The 21,040-nt window shown below is 41.8% G+C and overlaps 1 long non-coding RNA gene across 1 annotated transcript; it reads right to left on the reverse strand.

The window, feature by feature from the left end:
- Nucleotides 1-369: 369 nt before the first annotated feature.
- On the reverse strand, nt 370-20,922 carry LOC125930265 (uncharacterized). Its single transcript, XR_007460119.1, has 2 exons — nt 20,539-20,922; nt 370-595 (listed from the first exon to the last, which is right to left on the reverse strand). It is a non-coding gene; the product is annotated as an uncharacterized LOC125930265 (long non-coding RNA).
- Between the last annotated feature and the right edge of the window lie 118 nt (nt 20,923-21,040).

Here is a 21,040-nt window from a genome sequence, read left to right on the forward strand (position 1 = left end):
AATTCTCAAAGATATCTTGGTCTGGATGAAAACTTACATGGTCACCCTACTGAAGGCACCCTACTAACCCACAGTTAAGAAAAAGGAGGGCTAGTGACAAGCATTGTATGCAGTCCAACAGGCAGAAGGGAGGCTAGCATACCTACAGGGAAAAGGGACTAAGAGAAAGCCTGGCCAGAATTACCAGGTGCTGCAGAGGTTTCAAGGAAAATGGAGGCTGTGTATACTATTAGTGCAGTGACAGGTAGCATTCATATTACAGAAGTTTCCAGAGTAGGTGATGAAAACAGTGAGGGAGTTTGTAAAGACCAATAATTTCAGGAGGTTGTCTGGAGAAAAACATGAAATACAGGGCGGCAGATGGATAAGTGGATGGTCAATTGAATGCTTTATTTTTCCAAATGGCAGGGGGGCGTGGGGGGAAGAGTGGCATGTGCAGCCCCAGGAAGAAAACAGGAAGAGTCCAGAGCAAAGGAACATCTATGTTGCTGTGCTCCTGTGTTGGGGGCAATGCAAATGGCATCTGCCTCTGGCGATAGCAGTTCTAGGTTCCCTTGATGTGACCATGGTGCCAGCGCAGGTTACCTGGCAGGGGCTGTTTGACAAGAAAGAAAATGTCACAGTTCACTGCCACTCTTCACAATGATGGCATCAGCACCACCTCAAACAGCCTTGTACAAAATAAGACACCACTCCTAGACATCTTGGAACTAGAAAGTTAGGAACTTGGGGTTTTCTTGTATTTAGTGTTTTCAAAATCAGAATTACTGAGCAAAGTATGAAAAGAACGCCACTCACCACACCAAAGCTTCCAAATGAAAATATAAGGTTGGTAGCAAAGACTAAATGCTGAGCTTCTGGGCTCTCGAGCACATTTTTCAGAAAGAGCCCTTTATATCCGTGAACAGAAAAAAATCACACACACACACACACACACACACACACACACACACACAGAGGCATGTACACACTCTCACATACACCCCTTTACAGTTCCAACAGCATGGGATGTATTCAATTAGAAGGGAAGCTATATTCATGGAAACACACATTTTTCATTGTTTTCCTAATTGATATTTACTTCTATGACTATTTGAGGTTGGTATAGTTGTTATGGTGGGGCAAATTAGATTTTGAAGTTTCATTCCAGTACCTAAAGAATAGAGAAATATACATTTTCCCAATAATACGTGCACACCCATCCAATGAAAAACAGAAAATTGATTTAGAGCCAGCATGTGATTAATATGAACCACACCAAGATAACAAACTATGTAATCCCTCTCTGTGCTTATTATGAAGAAATAACATGTCATTGTTTGTAAAAGCCAAAAGCAGCAGAGAGCTAACCAGAGCTTCAAGGATGATGACATTAATAGTGTGTGTTGCCTTACCTTCAACTAGGTAAAGTTCCCTCCAGTTCTCTCTCCCTCCCCTCCTTCTTTTTTTCCTTCCTTCCTTCCTTCCTTCCTTCCTTCCTTCCTTCCTTCCTTCCTTCTTTCCTTCCCTGCTTCCTCCTTCCTTCCCCCCTTCTTTCCTTCCTTCTTTTCTTTCTTTCTGTACAACCCACCTAGATTTCTATAATGGGCACCCTACCTTCCAATTGGTTGGCTTTAGACAGAAATCAGAAGTCCTAAAGGATCTGCTTTGCAAACTCTACATGACACCCCTGTACCCTGAGAGAGGTCTGAAAGTTGGTGTGAAGGGTTCCTTTACTCACAAAGTCACTCTGGACATTCACCCACCACGTGGAGCAGCTAGGGGGACTTGGGTTGCCACGGGGACTCCAATGTGGAAGGCCCAGTACAAGGCGGGGTGTCTCAAACACAGCTGAGTCCTAGTGAAGGAAGACTAGAGTAGAAGCCAGGGTCAATCTAAGGGCTGGGATTTGTGGGCACCAGAGTGCCCCACAATCCAACACGATCTTCACCTTTCAATCTGCTAAATGCCACCATGGTTCCTGCTTTTCTGGGAGTGGACTCTGCAGGAATTCTCCTTTACTATTCTCTCAGACATCCTTTCCTTTGGGCTGCTAGGACAGAAACATCTATTGAATAAAGGGAAAGGAACTGTAAATTCAACCAACCAATGAGTCTTGAGTTGGAGGGGGAGAACAGAAACCAAGGGCAGAAAGCTGAAGCAATCATGGCAGGATGGACAGAAATGGACTCCTTAGAGGAGAGGTGAGAGGTATGGAAATTCCTTACATGCTCGGGAAGGTTGGTTTTCAGGAGAGAAAGGAGGAGTAAGCAAGCCAGGGCACCAGCCCTCAGTGTTAGAAGGCTGGGGGAGCTCCCTGGACCCCTTTGCTGCACTGGAGACAGGTTGCCTCAGAGAGCAAAGGTGACAGTCAGAAGGAAATGCTCATTTCCATGTCCTTTTGGGGAAGGTAACATGCTACATGGCTAGAAAGTTGTTGATGGAAGCAGGACAGAAGCCTCTTAGAGCCTGGCATGTGGCCCAGGAGGTGAGGCCAGAGCAGAGAAGAGCAGCAAGCACAAGAGGTGTGGGGTGGGAGGCCAGGGCAGAAGGATTGGGAAAGGGAAGGTGTGAAGGTGCTGAGTGCTTGGCCAGGCTCATCTGGGGAAGCAATCTGCTTACCGCTCCTGCCTGGCCTTTGGGGGCAACAAAAGATCTTCTAAGAGCTTTCCAGAGGAATATTTCTGGGTGGGACTCTATACTGCACAGGTGCCCTGTGTCTGCAAAGCTAGCCTATCAACCAGCCTCACTGGGGAGGAAATGGATTTGGGGGGTGGGGGTAAAGTTTCTTGTTTCTCTCATTTGGTTTCCCTTAGTTTTTTAGCAAAGTGTCTTAAAAATGTTCTGTCCTCCCTCAGTTGTATCAGGATAAAATCAAAGAAAAGCCGCTCTGAAAACAGTTCAAAAAGAAAAGGAATCAACAATCCCCTGGGTTGGGTTGGGTTCGGATGTGGCAGCAGCGAAGGGAATCCAAGGAGAGAATTCCAAGGTGGAAGATTAACGGGAAAATGTCACATTGGGTAGCTGCCTTGCCCCTCTGGCCACGCAGTTCCTGGAGTCCAAACGACTTCAGTTTGGGTCCTGGCTCTGCTACTTACTGGTTTTTGGCGCAGGCATGTTATTGCAACTCTCTGAACCTTAGTTTCTGTACCTGTAAAATGGGAATAATGATAATAATACCTCCCTCCTGGGATTACCTATCTCATCCTAAGAAATAAGTGAGATAAAACTTATTTTTTGTTATCTCAACTTATTATTGGTTGAGAGTAAGCTCTCAACCAATGTTAGCTGTTAATATTCTTAAGAGAAGGGATGTGAGGCTGAGGGGCCAGGAGTCTAGAATGAGGATATACAGGGGCGCCTGGGTGGCTCAGTTGCTTAGGCATCTGACTCTTGATTTTGGCTCAGGTCATGATCTCATGGTCATTAGTTCCAGCCCCGACTCAGGCTGGGCTCCTCGCTGAGCATGGAGCCTCTTAAGATTCTGTGATTCTCTTTCTCTCTCTCTCTCTCTCTCTCTCTCTCTCTCTCTCCCTCTCTCCCCCTCTGCCCCTCCCCCACTCTCTCTCCCAAAAAATTAAAAAAAAATTTTTTTTAATTGAAAAAAATTTAGAATGAGGATATTTAGAGCAGGCCAGATGTGAAAAGGCCGAGACTGGGCTGGACACACACAGAGGGGTGAGCCTGATCCACAGAACCAGGCTCGATCCATAACAGCTCATCATCTGAAGTGGTAGGTGGATGTGTGGGGCAGGGGTGCAGGGGTTGGGGAGGCATCCTGAAGTATTTGGCTCCCACACACCCTTCTGACAACATCAGAAAGACATCTACTATTCCAGGGTTTAAACCCTTGGCAATTTTGAAGGAAGGGGGGCACTATGTCACGGGTCAGCAAACTCTGTCAGGGGCCACACACAATAAATATTTTAAGCTTTGTGGGCCACATGCAGCCCCTGTCACATGAGCCATCTGAAGCAACACATAAATGAATAGGAGTGGCTGTGCTAATAAAGTTTTCTTTACAGACACTGAAATGTCAATTTCATATAATTTTCACATGTCATAAAATATCTTTTGATTTTTTTTTCAACCATTTAAGCATGCAAAAAGCATTCTTAGCTTGTGGGCTCTACAAGACCAGGAGGTGGGTCACATTTGACCCCCAAGCCACAGTTTCTCCAACTCAAGGAGGCACCAAAACCCACCACAAACCCCAGTTACCTTTACTGTAAACCAGAGACGCATATCATGATAATTTTGCCATGTCGTGAACACAGCAACTTTCTGAATATTTCTGCCACTTTCAGTTTGTCCAGCTTGGGTCTACCCCTTGGTGATCCCTAAATCACAACTCTTTAGTTCTTTGTGAAAAACAATGAGGACCCTAGTCCCTCTCCTACCACTGCCACGCTGTTAAGGACAGACACAGGGCCCCATATAAGTTTGTATCTAAAATTTTAAAAGATACCACCTTCAGGGGTGCCTGGGTGGCTCAGTTGGTTTTGGTTTCAGCTTGGATCATGATCTCATGGTTCATGGGTTTGAGCCCCCAGTCGGGCTCTGTGCTGACAGTCAGGTGCCTGCCTGGGATTCTCTGTCTCCCTTTCTCTCTGCCCCTCTACTCATGCTCGCTCTCTCTCTCTCTGTCTCTCTCTCTCCCTCAATAAACATTTTTTTTAAAAAAAGACTCAAGACTTCACTAATATAGTAAGTGGATGGAATTTGAAGATAAAATATTATAAATAAATAAATAAATAAATAAAACCACCCTGAATCTATTCAGTCAGTAACAAGGAGTAAAAATCATTAAACAGGTTCCTACAGGGTCCTCAGGAATGTTTTGAAAGCTATGTCTCTAGCTCTGAAATGATCATGCTCCTACAAACTTCCGCTGTGAGACTGGACTGGATGGTAGGCTGCAGTTCCCTGTGTGGTCCTGACCCATCAGGGCAATGTTTATATCTTTGTGTCTTTTTCAGCTGGTTTACTAAGACAATGATGGGAAACATCTAGAGTCAGTGTGGCACACGGGAAGAACCTAGACTTTGGTGTCAAAAAGTCTAGATTCGAGGGGCACCTAGATGTGGGCATCCAACTCTTGAATTTGGCTCAGGTCATGATCCCAGGGTAGTGGGATCAACCGCTGCATCAGGCTCTGTGCTGAGTGTGGAGCCTACTTGGGATTCTCTCTCTCTCCCTCTCTGCCCCTCCCCCTGGCTCACTCGTGCTCACATTCTCTCTCTCTCCAGAATAAAGGGAAAAAAAATTTTTTTAAACAGTTAGATTTGAGTGCCCATTCTAGGTGATCTTTAGAAAGTCACCAAACCTGTTTTGCCTTCAGTTTCCCCATCTGGAAAAACAGAGATGATCAGAATATCCATTTCACAGAGTTGTTTTGAGGTTCAAAGGAAATAATATATATGTGCATAATAAACTAGAAATCACCATAAAAAAGTGAGTGCATTTATTCATTCAACACACATGTACTGAGAGGACTGCTCATTAAATGAGACACAGAATTCAAAGGTTAACACAGCTAAACTTTCAGCCTCCAAGGGCTCAGAGGCTGGTAAAGAACAAGAGGTATAATTACAAGGTGGGAAACACTTCAGTGTAGGTCTTTGTATTATGGGGTCAGGGATGTACCTCACACCTCAAATGTTCACAATTAAAATTCCTCTCCAAAAAATAAAAAAATTAAATCCTGAAATTTCCTGCTTTATTTCCTTCTGTGACAGAGAAAGGAGAACTCAGGACAGCAGAGAAGCATGTTCCACTGACTATCCTTCGAAATCCTCATCACAGCCTGAAGATGCAAAAAAGAAAGGGGTCCCATCACACCCAGACTTCCCTACGGAAAGCTGCTGTTTGCATCTCCTGCCAAGAGCTCTTGGAGACTGAAAACAGATTTGTGATTTATTCAAACCAGATGCTGGTGGCCCTGAGTGCAGCTGGGACCAAGAATGACAGAAATGCTTAGCCGGGACAGGGTGGCAGTCTGACTCTCTGAAGACAGGAGACCTCAGAGGATCCTAATCTGGTTTCCTGTTCATCTTACTTCTCAGTGGAATAGGACCTAATATTCACATTCTATTCATGAATGCACAGAGCAAAATTTGCTTGCCTTTGGACTCAAAGGCCAAGAAAAATACCTTGAACAAGTCAGTCTAGTCACTTGGAGGTTGTGGTTGTGTCTGTACAGGGCCTGCACCCACCCTCCATTTCCTCCTGGCCACGACGTGCTCTCCAAGGAACAATGGCAGATGTGCCTGGAGGACTCTATGGGGACAGAATGAGAGAAGCTAGGGTTTGTATCCTATGCTGAGGTTGGAAATAGGAGGAAACATGGCCTAACTCCTATCTCCACCCCCTCTCTCCCCACCAGCCACCCCCAATTGCCTGCCCTTACACTGGACGGATACCAGATTCCCCACCCCACCTGAGCAGGTCCTGATAGGCAGTGGCATCAGGAGTTAGGACTGGGGTAAGCATACATTTTCTCTGCACTCATGGAGTGTGTTCAGATAACAAAGGGAGTAGATTAAGCCAGAGGTAAGCTCTGGACATAAAATGATTGAAGTATAAGGAAGGAAAGGTCATGACACAAGAACAGACACTCAGATCAATGGAACAGAATAGAGAACCCAGAAATGGACCCACAAACGTATGGTCAACTAATCTTTGACAAAGCAGGAAAGAATATCCAATGGAATAAAGACAGTCTCTTCAGCAAGTGGTGCTGGGAAAACTGGACAATGACATGCAGAAGAATGAACCTGGACCACTTTCTTATACCATACACAAAAATAAACTCAAAATGGATGAAAGACCTAAATATAAGACAGGAAATCAAAATCCTCGAGGAGAAACTAGGCAAAAACCTCTTTGATCTTGGCCACAGCAACTTCTTACTCAACACATCTCTAGAGGCAAGGGAAGCAAAAGCAAAAATGAACTACTTAGACCTCATCAAAATAAAAATCTTCTGCACAGCGAAGGAAACAATCAGCAAAATAAAAGGCAACCGACAGAATGGGAGAAGATATTTGCAAATGACATCAGATAAACGGTTACTATCCAAAATCTATAAAGAACTTATCAAACTCAACACCCATAAAACAAATAATCCAGTGAAGAAATGGGCAAAAGACACTTCTCCAAAGAAGACATCCAGATGGGCAACCGACACATGAAAAATGCTCAACATCACTCATCATCAGGGAAATACAAACCAAAACCACAATGAGATACCACCTGACACCTGTCAGAATGGCTAACATTAACAACTCAGGCAACAACAGATGTTGGCGAGGATGCAGAGAAAGAGGATCTCTTTTGCATTGCTGGTGGGAATGCAAGCTGGTGCAGCCACTCGGGAAAACAGTATGGAGGTTCCTTAAAAAGTAAAAATAGAACTACCCTACAACCTAGCAATTGCACTACTAGGTATTTATCCAAGGGATACAGGTGTGCTGTTTCGAAGGGACACATGCACCCCCATGTTTACAGCAGCACTATCAACGATAGCCAAAGTATGGAAAGAGCCCAAATGTCCATCAATGGATGAATGGATAAAGATGTGGTATATATATACAATGGAGTATTACTCGGCAATCAAAATAATGAAATCTTGCCATTTGCAACTACGTGGATGGAACTGGAGGGTGTTATACTAAGTGAAATTAGTCAGTCAGAGAAAGACAAAAATCATATGACTCACTCATCTGAGGACTTTAAGACACAGACCAGATGAACATAAAAGAAGGGAAGAAAAATAATATAAAAACAGGGAGGGGGACAAAACATTAGAGACTCATAAATAGGGAGAAAAAACTGAGAGTTACTGGAGGGGTTGTCGGAGGGGGGATGGGCTAAATGGGTAAGGGGCACTAAGGAATCTACTCCTGAAATCATTGTTGCACCAGATGCTAACTAATTTGGATGTAAATTTTAAAAAATGCAATATAAAAAATAAAAGAGAAGAAATAGAAAAAAAAAAAAAGGAAAGGCCATATGACTTTTCAGATCTCTAGCTGAGGTGTGTCTGAGAAGACAGGTCAATTCTCCAGTGAATCAGTGCCTACACAACTTTGGTGAATAAACCCTAAAGTTCAAACTGCAAACCCCACAGACTATACAGCCTGGGGGATCTCTCTACACTGCCAGATACAGCCTCCTGACAAAAAAAAAAAAAAAACAAAAAAACAAAAAAACAAAAAAACCCGTCCACAATCATATTGAAAGACCCTAACTCATCTTTCTATTCCCCAAAACCCTTAGTGCCTGGGTGGCTTAGTCACTTAAGCATCTGACTCTTGGTTTTCACTCAGGTCATGATCTCACGGTTCATGAGATTGAGCCCCATGTCATGCTTTGCACTTACAGCGTAGAGCCTGTTTGGGATTCTCTCTCTTCTCTCTCTCTCTCTCTCTCTCTCTCTCTCTCTCTCTCTCTCTCCCTGCCCCTCCCCTGCTCATGCTCTCTCTTGCTCTCTCTCTGTCTCTATTCCCCAAAACCCTTGGCCAAGGACCTCATTCATAGTGCAGCATAGCCAATGTCAAGTGGACTCAGTCAATTAACTAAGATTAGCAAGTAGGGTTAAAATTACTTGCTCTGGAGTATGTAAGTTTGCCACATGTTTATGTTTTATATTTATATTTTTAACAAATATTTGTTCAGCTTTCTGTGAAATTTATTTTAATATAGTAAAATATATATTACAAAAATTAAATACTGTGAGATTGCCTTAATCTTTTTATGAAAGAATCAGAGTATTAAATGATAAAATGCCTCTGCCTTTGCAGTTTACCTTTTCATGAGTTACTTAGCTAATCAATTTCTGAATCTGTATTCTAACATCTAAAAGTACTAGTGAGACTACATCTTTGGCACTGATTAGTTGTATGTGCTGTGAAGTGAGGTTTTGGTTTTGGTTTTTGGTTTTCAAAGGCTGGGTAACTGAAGAATATGTCTGGCAAATCCTGATCTAAAGAGGTCATCCTAGAACATCCGATTCTGTGGTCTGAGTCTCCTTCCTCTCGGCTCCTCCATGGCCTGGGGCAAGGCTGACTACCCCCTTTTTATAAACCCTCCATTCCGGCTTCTGTTATCTGTTCAGCTGCCTGTCTTTATCCTATTTCCTTATCCATCAAGCACCCTTTAAACAAAGAAGTCACACTCTGCCACCACCTTTGGGGTTTAAAACCCCAAATCCCAAATCTCAGAAAAACCTCAGTCCTGGGCAAACCAAGACAGTTTGTCACCTGAGCACCACCCAAATGACTGAGACTATATTCAGATTTTATTCATTATTGTCGTTCAACTACAGCTATGATATTCGTTCCAGTCCCAATCCTTTATGAACAGACATACACAGACTTGAACTTCGAACACATACACACCCATGCCCAGGCACACATACCCCTGCTTAAAATCCTCCAGTGGCTTCCATTACCTTTAGATTTTCAGATGGGCTTGCAAAGCCCTCCGTTCTGCGTGCATCTCAGACCTACCTCTTCTGACAGATTTTGATCCTTTATTTTATTCACTGTACTGAATACAATCATTTGAAAAGTCTGATGGCTTGGGTTTGGGTTTTTCTTCTTTAATTATGGAAAATTTCAAACATACAGAAAAATAGAGAAATAGAACAGTGATCCCTTATGTATTTTGGCCTCAACAAATAACATTCTGCCAGGACTGTCTACGGAAGGCTTTTGAGTAGGGTTATTGTATGATTCAAATACTTCTAGGAGCTTCAGCCTAAAAGGTTTTGTTCTAAAGTGGGTTCTAAAGTGGGAAGTTATGGCAACTTTGTGTCATTTCTCCTAAATACCATGGCCATTCTGTCTGTGATTTGATTCCCTTCAAATCGGCATACATGTGTTTGTTCCCTGAACTTTCTAATTCTACTTTGCCCATTTGACAGTCCTTAAGTTAGTCTGACTGTATTTAGCTTAAGTTCCTCTAAAAATGGTTCTGCTGGTTCTTCCTGACTCATCTGTTTCTTTGGCCATTTTTTAAAGTAATTCCTATGACCAACATGGGGCTCAAACTCAGGACCCCCATATTAAGAGTCACGTGCTCTACCAACGGAGCCAGCCAGGTGCTCCTCTTTGGCCATTTTTAATGTGTGATTTGCAACAGAGACCCTGCCTTCCTTCCTCATAAAGTGGTTGAGCAACTCAACATTACTCTCCAATAGACCTTCACTTTAAAGAGTTCTATACTAGTGATAAACTACCTGTTTCTATTTTAATACCAAGAAAATCAAGAAGAAAGGTCTTAAAACCTCTTTCTCTTTTTTCCCCCCAAAACTGGGTTTTAATTACTTTTCAAATCTCTTGCCCAATTTCCCTAAAGAAAGCCTAGGGCTATGTCTCTGAATTTTCAGTCCTCCTCACCTAGGGTATGTTGGCAAACCAGTTCTCTGGGAAAAAGAGAGACAGAAAGAGAAGGAGGGAGACAGAGAGAGAAAGAGAGTAAAGCTTTGATATGTGGAGTATTCTCATTGTGAATTTTCATTGTGTAAATACTCCCACCATGATGTCACTAAATGGGAAGTTGGGAAGAAATGCACACCATCCATGCTTTCTATCTGGTGGCAGCCAACTCCAGCACACCACTCCCTCTTCCTCTTAAGCAAAAGAACAAAAAGACTGAGCATACCAATTCTGTAGCCACACAGTCTAGATTTCAACAGAGTACTAGCTCTGTGACCTTGGGCAAGTTGCTTAATTCCTCTGAGACTCAATTTCCTCATCTTTACGACACGGGTAATAAATACCTCTGTCTTGTGGGTTTTTCTGTGATGTGCAAAATTCTTACAACAGTGCCTAGCTTCCTGTTGGCATCATAATATTATTTCCTGCTATTACCCAGGACGTTAGATCAAATGGTGCTGTGTGGATTTATTGCCACTAGATGGCATCCTCCTCATTTCTGTAGCACAAACCCTTTCTACAAAGGTATTTGCAACTCCACATTCAACACTAACTGGATCAAATGAATTAACTGACACAACTTTTCCTCTCTCTCATATCCTGGCTTAAGCTTTATATTTTCCTTTGAAAATCCATTAGGGATCCAGCTATTGACCCTTGTCTGCAGCCACCTCGAAAGCTCGACGCAGAAGTTATTTTCAACCAAGAGGGTCTAATCTTATTTAGTAATTATAGGAATCAAAACAAAAGCTACAACTGTCCCTGTTACAGAAGGGGTCAGTTCCCTAATCTTTGCTTTCCTCATCTCTCTCCTCTCACTCAAAGGAAGGCAATATGGTTTTAAATGTGCCCTCCATTATCACATCATCTGTTTACTGCCCAGTCACTTTGAAAGGGGACACAAATCAGTAGAAAAATAGATCAGTTCTATAAGTATTTATTCAGCCACTGTATATGTAAGCTGCTGTGCCAGGTTGTAAGGATATAATGGTAAATAAGAATCACATAGAAGAACTTTGGAAAACAGTATGGAGGTTCCTCAAAAACCTAAAAATAGAACTACCCTATGACCCAGAGATTGCAATACTAGGCATTTATCCAAGGGATACAGGTGTGCTGTTTTGAAGGGACACATGCACCCCAATGCTTATAGCAGCACTATCAACAATAGCCAAAGTATGGAAAGAGCCCAAATGGTCATCAACGGATGAATGGATAAAGAAGATGTGGGATATATATATACAGTGGAGTATTACTCAGCAATCAAAAAGAATGAAATCTTGCCATTAGCAACTACGTGGATGGAACTGGAGGGTATTATGCTAAGTGAAATTAGAGAAAGACAAAAATCATATGACTTCACTCATATGAGGACTTTAAGAGACAAAACAGATGAACATAAGCGATGGGAAACAAAAATAATATAAAAACAGGGAGGGGGACAGAACAGAAGAGACTCATAAATATGGAGAACAAACAGAGGGTTACTGGAGGAGGTGTGGGAGGGGGGATGGGCTAAATGGGTAAGGGACACTAAGGAATCTACTCCTAAAATCATTGTTGCGCTATATGCTAACTAATTTGGATGTAAATTTAAAAATATAAAATTAAAAATCATGCTCTAAAAAAAAAAAGAATCATATAGAAGGAACTTGCCTATCAGTAAATCTAGATCTTTCCAGAAATAAAATATTAATTTTTTTATCAACTCAAACAACTTATTTTAAAACTTATACAGATGAATAAAGGTCCTTGAATAACTAATCTCTTCCAGATATTAAGGCATGCTACTAAGTTATTGTTAAACTAATATAACAGGAAAATGAAGGGGCGCCTGGGTGGTTCAGTTAAGCATCTGACTTGGGCTCAGATCATGATCTCATGGTTCATCAGTTCAAGCCCCGCACCAGACTTTCTGCTATCAGCACAGAGCCTGCTTTCAGATCCTCTGTCTCCCTCTCTCTCTGCCACTCCCCGCCCCTCAAGAATAGACATTAAAAAAATAGGAAAATGAACATAAAAATAGACTCATTTATACATAGGAACTTAAGATATGATAAAAAGTGAACCATATATGAGTGAGCAAAGGATAGAATATTTATTTAAAAATACTGGGCGGGGGGGGGGGGGGCACCTGGCTGGCTCAGTCAGCGGAGCATGCGACTCTTGATCTTAGGGTTGTGGGTTTAAGCCCCACATTGGGTGTAGAGATTACTTAACAAAATAAGATCTTTAAAAAAGTAAAAATAATAAAAAGTACTGGGAATGATGCTCACTGTTTGGAGAAAAATAAAGTTGAATCCTTTCCTCTTACTTTACACAAAGGTAAATCTAAACAGATAAAAGACCCAAATGTGAAAGGTAGTATTATAAAGTTAATAGAAGAAAATTTACAATTTTGTGACTAAAGAATAGAAAATGCCTTATTAAACAAGATCCCAAAAGCTCAAAATTGATTGCATTTCCATTCAGTGAAAGGTAGTGATGACAGTCAGGGAGAAGGCGTTTACAACATCCAAAAGCGACAGGAGACCACTAACAAGACCGTACAGGAAAACTAACACACACACACACACACACACACACACACACACACACACACACACAAACACACACACGCACACACATAAAATACAAATAGGTAGAGGAAACTCAAATGTCCAACAAAAGGTGCTCATTCTCACTTGTAACCAGGAATATGCAAATTAAAACAACAATAAGGTATTATTTTACATTAGTCAGAATAACCCAAAATTACCAAGCGTTGGCAAGGATGTGAAGAAAGGGAAACCTTGGTGCTGCTGGCAGGCATGTGAAATCGTACCGCCATTTCAGAGACCAATCTGTCAGCATTGGTGAAATAAAATACTCACATGCACTTTGACTTAGAGATCCACTCCTGGGTACATCCCCAAGAGAAACTCTAGCACAGGTTCTTTAGGGGACTAGACAGGGTGTTCCTTAAAGCATTGCTTGTGGAGGTAGTGAGCTGAAGGCACCCAAACAAGAATGGGTCATAAGGTGTGGTGGGTGCCCAGTGCAAACTAGCACACAGCAGTCAGAAGCTGTGCACTAGAAGTACAAACAGCACACTGGATATTTTCAAGAGGAAATACAAGAAGCAGAGAAAACAAAACAAAACAAAAGAAATCGAAGCAGAATAAGACCCATAGCTGAGCCCCACTTATGTATATGAAAAGCACACATCAAACAGCACTGCACATCTGAGGAGTGATATTCACGTTCAGGGACATCATCCATCACAGCAGCACATGTACCTGGGAGAGCACATCGCACAGTAGTTAAGAGCATGGCTTCTAGCACCAGACCACTTGGGTTCAAATCCTGGCTCTGCTGCTTACTGGCTCTGTCACCTTGGGCAAGTCTCTTAACCTCTGTGTTTAGTTTCTTCACTTGAAAAATGGTAGATAATAATAGCAAGGACTCTACGGTGTGGTGAGGATTAGCAGAGTTAATAAAAGTACTTAAACAGTGCCTGTCAGTAAATGCTCCCTAACTGTTGTTGTTTGCTATCATTACCCATAATAATATGAGAGGGGGATTAAGAGTAGAAGAGAAAAATAAAATGAAAAAAAACAAGGGTGGAAACTTGTGTGTATGATAATAGTGAGCTATGGATTGAAGGGAATATTTAATTCAACTCTCTGCACCTGAGATTAACACACACACACACACACACACACACACACACACACACATTTCCTCCCTGTACAAGCTTACAGAACAGTGGGAGATACTGAAAATTTCAATCTACTATGATAGGGGCCATGGTAAGAGAATGCACAGGGCAGCACAAGAACCCAGAAGAGAGACAGGTTAGCCTCCAGGTTCACAAAAGGATTCTGGAGGATAGGCATGTTGGGGGACAGGATGACTTAGAGTTTAAGATTTGGGATCTGAGTTAGGATCACAATTTGCCTTTCACTATTCTTTATGATTACTGGCAAGTTACAGTCCCAGAGTAATCACTGTTAGAAAACACTCAGGTTCTAAGAATATACTACTAGAATTCAAAGACCCCAGCAGGACCTGGCATAATCTTAGCTATGATTAAGCCTCTCACAAGTAGTTCCTATCTCTTTAAGAACAATCCTGGAAAGTGCATATTGCCAATCATGTATAAGTTAATCTAAAGGCCTAAAGATGGCATCTCCTCAGTGGTTGTAGAGCAAGCTGTTGCCTTTTTTGTAATTCTCAGCAAAGGAAGGGTGCTAAAGGGGGTGATCACATCGAATCTTGGAAGCAGAAGGCGGGTGCTGACTTGGCTGGCCTTTAAAATCAGGAGGTAATTACCAGTCAGAGCCAGAGGGTCTTTTGAGCAACTGGCCCATGCATGGCTACCAGCCCACAAGCTATTATTGGCATGTGCACTGCAGGGCACTGCTGCTGTGTTTAAAGGAAATCCACCAGGCACACACTGAATCAGTAGCTATAACGGTATTTTGTCCTAAGAAGGTGGTTCTTGGCCCAAGAAAGGGGATTTGCTCACTGGAGAGTTTATAAATCCCAATTGCAAAACACTCACTAGGTTTGTTCATTTTTCTCACAGAAGAAACACAAAAATAAAAATACTTGAGTGCTTCATATTTGCTTAGGGAATGACCTTGGAAGGAAAGAAGAAAAAGGACATCATAGACATGCCTTCAGGCAAAATTCCCACGGATAGAGCTGAAAACAACATGTTCTCCAGCAGTTCTTAAGCCAAAATCAGGTGAGGGGAAGCAGACAAACCTCATTCTTTGAAACGGAGAACAATTTCCAACCCAGAAAGTGGCCAACAAAGTTTAGTGCCAGGGTCACAGAGGCAACTCCAAACCACACAAGTTTAATTATCATTCCCACCACTTACAGGCTTTATGATTTTGTGCAAGTTTCTGAATCTCTCCATGCCTCAGTCTTCCCATCAGCAGAACGAGGACCAACGTGACAACAGTACCTACTGAACAGACACTTGGGAGTATAGTTTGTCAGTTTCTTAAAAAGTTAAACTTACCATTAGACGGAGAAATTCCACCCAAGAGAAATGAAAACATATGTCCACACCAAGACTTGTCTGCAAGTATTCACAGCAGAATTGTTCCTAATGGCCCACAACTTTCGAAATAACCCAAATGCCCATCAACTGGTGAATAAACAAAATGTGGTACATCCATACACAAAATACTATCCAGCAATAGGAAGTAAAAAACTACGATCCAGCAAATACTATCCAGCAATACAAAATACTATCCAGCAATAGGAAGTAAAAAAGCCACCTGGGTGGCTCAGTTGGTTAAGCATCCAACTCTTGATTTTGGCTCAGGTCATGATCTTGAGATCCATGAGTTCAAGCCCCATGTCAGGCTCTGCGCTGACGGTGCAGAACCTGCTTGGGATTCTCTTCCTCTCTCTGCCCTCTCAAAAATAAACAAATAAACTTTAAAAAATGAAAAAAAAAAAGAAAAATTACTGATATATGGTACAACATGGATGAATGTCAAAAATATACAAAGTGAAAGAAGCCAGAAAAAACTATATATTATGTGATTCCATTTATATAAAATTTCCAGAAAAAGCAAATCTATGAAGACAGAAAGTAGACCAGTGGATTCCTGAGATGAGGGCTGGGAGTGGCATTAATATTCCAAGACAGGATCATGGTGGTGGTTGCGCAATTCTACACATTTAATAAAAATCACTGAATGGTATGCTTGTAACAGGTGAATTTTATATATGTAAACTATACCTCAACAAAGCTGCTAAAAAAAATAGCAACTACCTGGTAGGGTTGTCATGATGAGTTAATTTTCATAAAGCACTTTATAACGGCATCTAACATGCAGTAAGTAATGTGAGTTCGATGTGTACTTCCTAAATAATAAAAATAATTATTTGTGGCTATGTGATTCATCACCTGAGTAAATTCCTGACAGTTCTTATATGTTTTCCCATACCTCAAGAGGCACAACATCTGAGTACTTAAGCAATGGAATTACTGCTCTTCTATAAAATATGTTTTAAAAACTATACTAAGCTTGAGGTCATTCAAGTAGAGACTTTGAAACTTGTCACATGACCTGGCCTCTACCTGCCACCTTCCCAGGCCACACTGCCTTCTTTGCCCAAAAGAACTTTGCTCAGTTCCTCAAGACTCTGGACCACACTGCCTTTTTTTGTACCTGTTGCTGGCTCTGGGTGCAAATCTACCTGTGCTCCCTCTCAAGGGTCTAACTCCTACTTAACCCCTACCCACCTTTCAAGTCTTCATGCAAGGTCACTTTTTCTAGGCAGTTTTTTTGATTCTTCCTCGTTGCCCCCAATGCACCCCACCCTAACACACACACACACACACACACACACACACACACACACTTTATTTTTTATATCATTTTTTGAGAAATATTTATTTTTGAGAGAGAGAGACAGAAGGGGAGGGGCAAGGAGAGAAGGGGACAGAGGTTTTGAAGCAGGCTCTGTGCTGACAGCACAGAACCAGACACAGGGCTCAAACCCAGGAACTGCAAGATCATGACCTGAGCCAAAGTCAGACGCTCAACCCACTGAGCCATCCAGGCACCCCCACATACACTTGATGTTAGACCAATTTTATGCCTTTTGATTCCCACATCAACGGATGAATAATGCTTGTATCCATCCCCACAGTATGGATGGGCACTCCCAACAGTATGTGGGACGTAAGGGGCCTTCAATAAACACTAGTGCAATGATTCTCAGCCGGAGGGGATTCTGATCCCGCAGAAGACATCTAGAAATTCCATCACCTCAAATAGTCCTCTTGTACCAATTTTCAGTCACTCCCCCTCCCAGCCTCAGGAGAAACCACTGATCCACTTTCTGTTTTCTCTGAAAATTTCATACAAATGGAATCGTACAATGTGGAATTCTTGGCACCTTATTGATTTCATAGCTCTTTTTACACACGGATAATTAGCTTTTTGACTATGAAATGAACCCAGATATTTTTCCCAGTTATTTTTTGACGTAATGGAGTTTGCCAAACGGATTTTTAAAGTTATGTATTGAATGTTAAAATCTTTTAAGGTTTCTGCATTTAGTATCACAGCTAGCAAAGTGGTCTCTACTCCCAGATTTTTTTTTAAGGTTTTTCCATAAATTCCTCAGGTACTTTAGTGGTTTCTTTCTTTAACCTAAAATATTCTAGGGGTTCCTGGGTGGCTCAGTCAGTTAAACCTTCGACTTCAGTTCAGGTCATGATGTCGGGGTCCAGGGGTTCGAGCCCCGTGTGGGGCTCTGTGCTGACATCTCCAAGCATGGAGCCTGCTTTGGATTCTGGGTCTCCCTCTCTCTCTCTCTGCTCCTCCCTGGCTCGCACTCTGTCTCTCAAAAGTGAATGTTAAAAAAAAAAAAATTTAAGAAATAGCCCTTAAAAAAAACAAAAACAACAAAAAAATACTCCATCAAGCTAGAGATGTTCCTTGTGTAAGGTGTGACGTATAGGTCAAACTACGTTTTGCTTAAACCTCCCAGTTGTCCCAATACCACTTATTAAACAATCCATCTTTTACTTACTTGGAAAGGCAATTTGTCTAAAACATCTGTGGTTTCAAATACTTAACTCCAAATTACATGATTAAAGCTCTCGTGATGTTTTGAATGCAGACAATATTACTGATGAGGATTTGGTTTACATATACCAGCCCTTCTTCACCCCTCCAAAGTTTGATAATTACATCATATTTAGTTCCTTTACTAGTTATTTTTGCTACTTTAAATAATTGGCTTACATCACAATTTCTTGTTCCAATAACTCTAGTCAGTGCCTAGACACTCCCCTCAACAATATGAAATAATGGTGTAAAGAAGTGTAAATATTTTTGCTGTTCCCACTCTGTATTATCCACAGGGCCCAATATAATAATAATATTAATAATAACAGTGTATGGAGACAGGATATAGAGACTCAGATTATGTTTTACCATGCTATGATTTATAAAATAAATATCCATCAGTCCATATGATATAAACGAATGATTGAATAAATACATACACAAATACATAAATGGAACAATTCTCTTTTCAGAATTTCAATTAATAATTGTAAAAGAAACAAGGGAAATAGAAAATCATCATTAGAACACCACAGTAATAACTGCTGCAGGCAGAATCTACTGATGAATGATAAAACTGGTAGGTGAAAGTTTAAGGAGGAATAGGACATTTCATACCTTCAAAGTATCTCTCCCAAAACATGTCTTAAATACTATGGTGGTTTTAACATACATCCACAAGTTCTTTGATGTTCTTCACAACCAACCCCACCTCCAGACTGGGCTGCACTTAGTGACTCCCTTCTAAAGAATAGAGTAGGGAAAGGAAGAAACAATGATTTTTACAGTAGAGAAACTTGACAAGTTTTCTCCACCTTACCCAAATGGTCAAGGTTAACATGGGTAATAATAAGTCATGTTGGTATCAGGAACCCCCTGACACAATTCAAGGAAAAGGGTACTTCACCTCTGTGGTATACTTCCAAAAAATGCAGAATTCCAGCCTAGTCATGAAAAATCATCAAACCGGAAATTGAAGGACATTGTACAAAATATGTGACTAATGGTCTCCAAAAGTGTCAAGGTCAAGAAACACAAGAAAAAAATCAAGAAACTTTCACAGATACGAGAGGAGACTAAAGAGACATGACAACTAAATGCTAGGTGGTACCCTGGAACGGATCCTGGAACAGAAAAAGGACATTAGTGGAAAACATGGTGAAATCCAAATGAAGCCCATTATCTAGTTAATAGTACTGTACCAATGTTAATTTCTTAGCTTTGATCATTATACCAAGGTTATGTAAGTTGTCCACGTCAGGGAAAGCTGGGTGAGGGGTATGCAGAAACTCTCTGTACTACTATCTTTACAATTCTTCTGTAAGCCTAAAATTATTCCTAAAAATTAAGGTTTTTTAAAATATGGGATATTATTTAAAATAAGATATTATTATGGAGCTAAATTTGCTCTTGGATACTTTTAAATTAATATTAACTGAAGAAATGTGTAATTTTTCAGTTTCAGTGATTGCAAAGCAATTAGTTCAATTTTCAAGTAGGTGAAAATAACATTCTATCTCATTTCATTTCATACTTTCTACTCTAGGTAAATGTTTACACTGCCCTTGTATTCTGATGGCTTAGGGTTGCTTTTTCTCCTGAATATGCATGAGAAGTAGAATCTTTATTGTTATGTGTTTTCCCATTCATAAAATCAGAAACATTAAGAATAATTTTAATAAAATTAAATGGAACTTTAAAAATTTGTTTCTTTGGGGGGCCTGGGTGGCTCAATCTGCTGAGCATCCCACTTTGGCTCAGCTCATGATCTCACCGCTGGGCTGGTGAGTCTGAGCCTCAGTTGGGCTCTGTGCTGTGACAGCTCAGAGTCTGGAGCCTGCTTCTGATTCCCCTTCTCCCTCTCTCTCTGCTCTTTTCCCACTTGCACTCTGTCTCTCTCTCAAAACTAAACATTAGAAGGAAAAAAAATTTTTTTTAACTGTTTCTTTGCAGTCAATGTAATCCCAATATAAGACAATATGACATATTCAGGAATACAGATAGGACACACCATTCCCCATTATTCCTCTTATTATTGTTGCAGGGAGGCCTCCTTCTCTCCTGCACTCACTCTCAGAACATGCACTGATTGTCAAATATGTTCCAGGCTAAGCTCTGAGAAATGCAAAAGAAATGTATAATTTGGGCACTTCTTACTCGGCCCTGGTCCCAGGAACTTCCTGCAACTTCCAGGTAACACAAATAACTAACACGTATCAGCCCTTTTCTTCTCACAAGGCTGTGTGAGGTAGGGGTTATCATTATGCATCCCCATTTTTTTTTAAAAATTTTCATTTTATTTATTTGAGAGAGCACATGCGCAAGCTGGGGAGGGGCAGAGAGAGAGAGAGAGAGAGGGAGGGAGGGGGAGAGAGAGAGAGGGAGGGGGGGAGGGAGGGAGAGGGGGGGGGGGGGGGAGGGAGAGAGAGAGAGAGAGAGAGAGAGAGAGAGAGAATCTCAAGCAGGCTCTGTGCGTTCAGCGTGGAGCCCAAAGCGGGGCTTTATCTCACAAATTGTGAGATCATTACCTGAGCCGAAATCAAGTCTTGACTGACGGAGCCACCCAGATGCCCCAAGCAACCCCATTTTGGGGAGGGATGAGGAGGGGGTCCTCTGTGTGGCTCCCACAGGTAGGCTGACGGGCAAACGTGGAACTCTTGATTTCCGCTGGCGTCATAATCTCAGGATGGTGTAATCCAGCCCCGGCTTCTGGCTCTGTGCTGGGCCTGGAATTTACTTGAGATTTTCCCTTTCCCTCTGCCCCTCCCCCACGCTCGCAGGAGCTCTCTCTCAAAAAAAAAAAAAAAAGAAAGAAAGAAAGGAAAAAAAAGGGATGAAGAAGAAAGTGAGGTTCAGAGACGTCAAGTGGCCTGCCAAAGGAGCACAGCTAAACGAGAAACACAGTCCACATCTCAAACACCCGACTGGGCCGTAGACTCAGGACCAGGCCAGAGACAGCCCCGCCCTCACGCGCCAAGCGCTCCCCAGGGGGCGGTGCCCACCCGCTCCCGCCAGACGGCCCCGCCCACA

Source organism: Panthera uncia, chromosome A2, assembly GCF_023721935.1.
Source record: "Panthera uncia isolate 11264 chromosome A2, Puncia_PCG_1.0, whole genome shotgun sequence".
In the NCBI taxonomy this organism is placed as follows: domain Eukaryota; kingdom Metazoa; phylum Chordata; class Mammalia; order Carnivora; family Felidae; genus Panthera; species Panthera uncia.